The sequence below is a fragment of the Rhea pennata genome, chromosome 6 (assembly GCF_028389875.1).
Source record: "Rhea pennata isolate bPtePen1 chromosome 6, bPtePen1.pri, whole genome shotgun sequence".
NCBI classification, from domain to species: Eukaryota; Metazoa; Chordata; class Aves; order Rheiformes; family Rheidae; genus Rhea; species Rhea pennata.
Window position 1 is genome coordinate 24,046,752 of NC_084668.1, and position 7,186 is coordinate 24,053,937.

Sequence of the window (7,186 nt, forward strand, 5' to 3'; positions counted from 1 at the left end):
GTGACATGTTCCTGTAGACCTTCTCATTAGAGCAGCAAAGTGCATCATACCTATGCACATAGGAAGATCGTAGCAGGAATATTGTCGACATCTTCAAGAAAACATTCCATATTTAAATATTTATATGTATGCACACATACACACACACACACATTTGGGGGAGCTTGCAAGAGCAAATATCTAAAAGTTTTGCCTCATGAAGGTCTATTAGGATGATCAAGTAGGTGTAAAGCAGAGTGCAATTCAGAAATACTGTGGTGGCACTGCACGCCCAGAGAAAATGTGATGACAGTTTCTATTCTATATTACAGTGACCATTGTAAATGTAATGGAGATTTTAGTTTCAGAATGTTCCAATTTCCATGTAAATTCTAACTACAAACTGCAGTTTTTGTATTCTTACAGTTATTGTAAGAATCCAAGTATTATAGTAATCCAGTTACTATGCTATAAAAATCCAAAGTTTCCCCAATAATTTAATTTACAAAATTGTTTCTGATTTCCTATTCAAACTATATTACTCCGTTTTGTAAACACATGTGATTTTCCATGTCGTAACTTAGGCATCCAGTTCTGGTTTCCAATTGGAAAACATTTACAGTCTTTTTCCGTTTTTACAGCTCTAAGCGAACACTACGCTGTCTGCTCTGATACGGTGTTCCTTCCCTCACAGCTCTCAGACAGGCCTGGTCTCCGGAGATAGGATACTGGCTAGCGCGGTCCTTGGTCTGACCTGGTATGGCCCAAGACTGGCCAGCAGTTTTGCCAGCTCAGCCAACAGATTGGAGGTGACGGTTATCTCTGACGAAGAGTGTGGGAACGTAAGTAGTGGCAAAGAAAACGGGCAAGTTACATCAACGACCTTCCAAATGGCTTTTTCTCATCCTCTCGGAGACCTTGAAATTAAAGCACTCACCTTACTCTTCCATTGCATGTCAGGGATCTTCTAGCTAGTGCTAGGACACTCCAATTGAATGGTACATGTTTCTGTTCCACAGTCACCAGAGTACAGCCTTTTACCTCAGTGTAAACTGGAAGTCTGTTGCTGGCAGTTTGCATCAATAAGATGGGACACATTGCAGTAGCTTAGGTGCAGAGCGAAGTGCCTCGCTTAGCCTGAAACATGCTCAGGCATGCTGCAAAGGAGCACAGCAAACAGCTGCAAATAGTAACTTCTTATATTGCTTCTGATAAATCTGTCTTCAATCAGTAGCCAAAGGCAAACCTTTTCTAAAGGCTCTAACACAGTTGTCAGTCAGGTTCATAGTCCGGGTCTTCGGGACATGCAATATTTGAAGTAAACCATAATTTTTGTATCAACTTTTTAGAACAAATACTCATTACCTTGGAGCAGCATTTTCTAACATTTTCTGTTGATCAGCCTCACTTGAAAAGCTGATAATGTTCTGCATCTTCCTAGATAAAGCTGGCTCATCATTTAGTTGCCTTAGAAAGGTCCACCCCATTGACCGGAAAGCATTTTCTTAGTTTCAGAGGTACAAAACTCCCTGTTCCTGTTTCCTCTCACCTCTTAGGCATTCTTCAGAATTTGACTGGAACTGTGTTTCCAAGATCTCACTTCTTCGGCTTCCTTTCAGAAGCCTTCCTTTCCCCCTTTCCCCCCACCTCTCCCCAATCATGGAGTCTCTCTTTCTTAGAGCCAACCTTCTTCAAACTTGGAAGAATACTATGCCTTCAGATGCTTTTCTTTCTTTTGGTCCAAGTTTCATCACTCTGACCTCCCCATATTCATGTTTTTGAAGAGTTCCGATAACACCTCAGTTTTCATATATTTCTTATAACTTTGGTCTGCTACAAAGAAGCTGGGAAAAAAAAGATGATTTTATCTGGAATACAGTTGTTCCTTTGTTCTGTTTGGTGCTGATCTACTTAATTGCTTTCATGATTGTCCTGTTGATAAAGTGATGTCCTGCTACCATCTCTTCTAGCTTATAGCAAAAGGAATGTGAAGGGAAAATACACTAAAATACAATAGTAAGGACATAAAATAAAACTGTGATTCATAAATTGAACATAGATACTCAGCTTTTCCCCCACACTTGATGAGAGATTGCATAATGAGAGTACTATCCTTTGAAATGACCTATTTATGTTCACTTTGAAGGGCTGAAGGAAACAACTTGCAAAAGTACAATATTGGTGGTCCCAGCACGAATCAAGAGTTCACAGCCACTTCAAAGATATTAACAATCTTTATCTCCATAGGTCAGTGATGGTCACAATTATCTTGCAAACATCATCATCTAGCAATACACTATCATCATCTAGCAATACGTTCTAGCCAATGCAGCTGAATACAAACCAACATTGCATCTCATGCCCAGTTCTCCCAAAATGAGAATCATGCTCATGTCCACAATAAGAAGAGATCACTGTCCTGCCATGCTAGTTGCTGGAACGGAGGTTAGACACAGCAGGACGGAGCACAGCCCGCCAGCCACGTGTACTGATCAGCTTGCAGCCCAGGAACACTCGGACACAGGAGCTCAGGGAAGACAATGAAAGGCTACCACAGAGCGCTAAGAAATGACTGATTAATTGCTGAATTGGTATCACAGTGTGAGGAAAGCAGAGGCGAGGCGAACCTGTTGCCTCACAATCCTAATACGAATACAGGCAAAGTATGATTTAATAATGTGGATGCTCATACATAGATTTTGCTAATATGGACTTCAAAACCCAAATAAACTCTACAGATATATTTTCAGCCAATGTATAACTATGAACTGCCATTATATACCTGCCCCCGAATAAGTGTGGCCTACCACAAATAACTGTTCTTCTGCCAAATCTATTTATGTACCCTTAGGCCAATATTTTATATTCCTAAGCAAAACTTTTGCTTAGAAAGTATTTTTGTTCCTCTGAATAGCTTTACTTAGATCATTACATCCTTAATACAGCATAGAAAGGTTAGTGTATTCACAGCCAGTGCTGTAAGAACCTCGAAGTGGAAAAGACTACTGCTGTTAAGCTGTGGGAAGGCACTGAAATAACACCAGAAACCTGTTACGATAGGAAGGAAGAGTTTGTGGCCTCTCTTACCTCAGGAAAAAAACCTTTAGTAGTTTAATTTGTTACATATGCAAAACAGATAAATTCATTGCCTCTCCATAACGCTGGAATATAGCCTATCACAAGGAATTTTCATAGGGCAGAGCAATCTTTTATCGGGAAAAGCACTCACTCATTCTGCTTTCTAGCTAAAGGAGATCTTACAATGTCTGACATGCTAGTTACAATTTACAGGACTCCTGACAACATCATCTGAGAAATTACACATTTGTGTTGGTCTTTTTTAGAAATCAGGTTCTTAAAGTGTGACCCCATACTTCTAACTACAGGCTATCTGACTAGAAGTGAATACAGTTGTCAGTTGGTGGGGCAGAAATTTTTAATGTCAAAAATCCAAGAACCTCTGAAAGCTCCATAGCCTATAGTCATGTCTGTCTAACAGGAGTGGGTAGCTTAAGTAATTTTAGAAGAAAGGTTTATTTCCTGTCTGCACAGAGTACTAACTGCCAACAAATACATAACATATACTTTTTTTCATTTCACGATGGGCAACATTTCCTTACACATTATAAAAAAAAACTTGATGTGGAATGTATCACTAAGGAATTTCAGGTGCCTAACTCTCTTAAGCTGCCTTGAAAAAAAAAAATCAAAGACTAATACTTGAAGATAGGTAAGATCCTTTAAAGACTTTTATGTATCGTTAAATCATTTTCTAATGATCTGATGATCATTAGAAAAATACACATCTTCTGTTACTTTCCTCAGCATCTCATCTACAAATTATTGATTAAAAAAGTATACAGTGGTAATTAACCTTTCGGTAGTTTTTCTTTAAGATTCAGTTTGTAATTGTTTATCACATTTCCTGAAACTACGTCTTCTGCGAATTCTCTTCATTTTTGTGAAGGCCCTGTGATCTCCCAATCTCCAATCTATTTAAAATAAAGTGTTTTGTACTTGTAGTCATTTTGAGTTTTATTTCAGCTTCATTAGTACTGATGTAAAATGCCTCCTCGCTCATTTTTGGAAGCTTTGTTGAAATCAATCTTCAGCATTTGCTATGATTTGTTTCTGTTTTGGGCTTCATTTTTGAATCCAGCTCTTCTCTAGTTAATTTTGTTTTCTTTATTTTTATGCACTTGCTACGACTGTTCTCCTACTTGTGCCACTGTGGTGTGTCAGCCCTTTATGGGATCCCTGTTTCGTCTCTGCCTTTCACCATGATTTTCCATCATTATGGGCCTCTTGAATAAAAATGTAGCCCTTGTTTCTGACAAAGTCCATGTTCCTTTTCTTTTCTTTCTGTGTGATTTTCCATCATTACCGTTCTTAAATTTCTTGAATAATGATATAGACTATGAACAAATGGATAGAGCAGTAATGGCTTCATCAGTGTTTTCTAAAATATATCTGCAGCTTTTAGAGCATACAGTGCTACAGCAGAGCCTGTGCCATGTTTGTAAAAGCATGGTTTTAAAAGTGTGTTTTGTAGTGTATTGATGACTATGCCACTCTGCATTAATAATCCACCTTCTCTCTAACATTATCTACTTCTCAGGATAGTCGTTCCAAAATGATATTCAAGCTGAGGGATAAGTATTAGCACTGAACATCTTTGAATAAAATTGTAAAAACATAATCACTTTGCGACATTTGCAGCAATATCACTATTTTAGGGAAATAATAGTATCCTTGTTAGGCTTCTTACATGCACATTAATGGATATCAGAATATTTATTAAAATAAATCAGGACAGGATGGTTTTAATTTGAGGTAGTGTATCATAATAAGCAATTATATGTTTTTTTAAATCTATCTGAAAAAATGTAAGTGATAAATGAAAAGTTGTAGTGTAGTATTAATTAGCTACAATTGAGTTATGTCAGGTATGTGATGGAGACCAAAAGTGTAAAAACATATAGAGTTAAGATCCTAATACATAATATCGGCCTGATGATCTGAATAATGGAAATATTAAAAACGCAAAAATAAAATAGGGATAAAAAAATTAAGGTCAAACTAATATATATATATATATACACATATATAAAAATAATAATAAAAAAATAACCTTATGTGATTACTGTAGTATGGTACCCTAGTCCACAGAATCCTTTAGAGATCATAAAAAGAAATAAAGTTAATTATAAAACTCTAACCAAATATATCAATGACATCAGCACTTAGCATTAAATTTTTACATCACCTGTTAGATGATACTCATTAATGCCTCATTTTGGATGATGGATCTAAAGTTCAAATCGCTCAATCAAAGATCTGGGGTGGCTTGCAGAAGTAAATGCTTGTAAATATCATTAAAAATCCTTTTAGAAACAACCGACTACTGCCATTCCCACCAGAATATATGGGCCTTCTCCTCTGACTGTTACTAGAGAAAATTTGGTTCTTGAGTCCCACGTCTGAACTACAAGCTCACACTATCCCCAAATTCCTCTGCGCTCCCTGGAGAAGCGAGCGTGCCCACGCAGGGGCTCTGACTCACGCCCACGGGGCGCGAGACGCTGCGCCCTCCCCGCCAGCGCGCAGCCTCTGGTCGGAGGACAACCAGCACCCCGCGGCCGAAAGCGGGGGCCACGCGGAGGCAGCGACAGCCCCAGCGCCACACACAGCCCTCGAAGTTCCTGTTAACTCCGTTCCAACTACTCACAGTCAGAGAAGCAATTTCCTCTAGGAGTGAAAGACACTTTCAGTAGTGTAATTAGATTAAAAGATCACAGATTCCTTCCGCTGTGCTTCCCTTGTGCCTCAGTTTCTCTGCAATCCCCTACGATTCCTTCAGCCAAGAATTACCCCTTCTCTGTTAATTTATATCACCTGATGCTTAAGTCCGTGTAATTGCTTATTTTAAGGTTACTAGATTGCCCTCAGGTGTCAATCTCCTGGAGCTCAATGGGTCACTGCCCAGCTACAGTTTAAAGCTGCCAGGGCGCAGGGTGAACCTGAAGGGGTGGCAAGCCGGGAGCTGAGGATGAGAGCGGGGCCCGCGGGCCTGGCGCTCTCACCAGCGGGCGTGCGGCCCCACGCCGCCCCGACGAGGCGAGGAACACGCGCCCGGCGGCGGTCACGGGCGCCAGCCCCAAAGCAGGCAATCGCCGGACAGGGCCTCCGCGGCAAGGGCCGCGGGCCGGAGGCCAGGCCGGGCGGTCGAGCGAGCAGGCGACGCGAGCGGGCACAGGCACGCCTGCAGCGCCGCGCAGGCAAAGCCCCCGGGCAGGCAGCCCGAGCCCCCACGGACACTTCTCGCAGCTCTTCGTGCCACAGCTGCTCGCGCAGCAGTCCGGTCCCCGGGCACGCGTCCGCGCCGTACCGGAGCTGCCTTCAGCTCAGGCAGCCGGACCTGCGGGTGCGGGCAGAGGGACTACAGAGCCTTTACACCTCACCCGGGGCCCCGTCGCGAGCGGCTTACGCTCCTTACCTTGGCGCCTTGACGTAGCTCAAAACTTAAAATTGAGAATATTTACATATTCCATCCAGTTTATCTTCCAAAGAATCAGAGACTGTTTAACAATGTTTGCATTGACGACTCCTTCTTACTACGTTTCCTTACAACGCGAGCTTGGTGCCTTGATGACACTTACCTGCACTACCTACCTGCACCACTGGTTCGGTTAAAAGCCTAGGGCAGACCCCTAATTTATGATATCTATCTGCCAAGTGATGATCCCGCTCCATCTTTTTTCCTCATAAAGGTTTGTATGTTGAAATGTGTAGGTAGGTGACCAGTTTTAAACAGCAGTGTTACGTTAGTTTGGTAAAGACGAACTGTCTGTTTTTTGGCTAGCGCTAAGGTGTAATTGGTGTGTGGCCTCACAAATATATCTGAAACATATACAGCCACTGGAAAAGAAACCTATGTCCAAGCGCTCTGATGCAACGGTAGAGATGGTCCTACAGCACACAGTGAGTGGAGACTTAACAGAATCAGTGACAATTTTAGTCATACAACTGCCAATACCCAATTTATGTCAATCTATACTCAGTTTTGCTTTCTCATAAGTAGATGCTTGAGAATAATATTAGGAATTTTTATCTTCCTGATTAAGGTTTTTCTCTTTTTAGCTAGGAAAATCTCTTTGAAATCTCTTCACAAATTCAAGTTTCAGTCCATCATTGAATAATACATTGA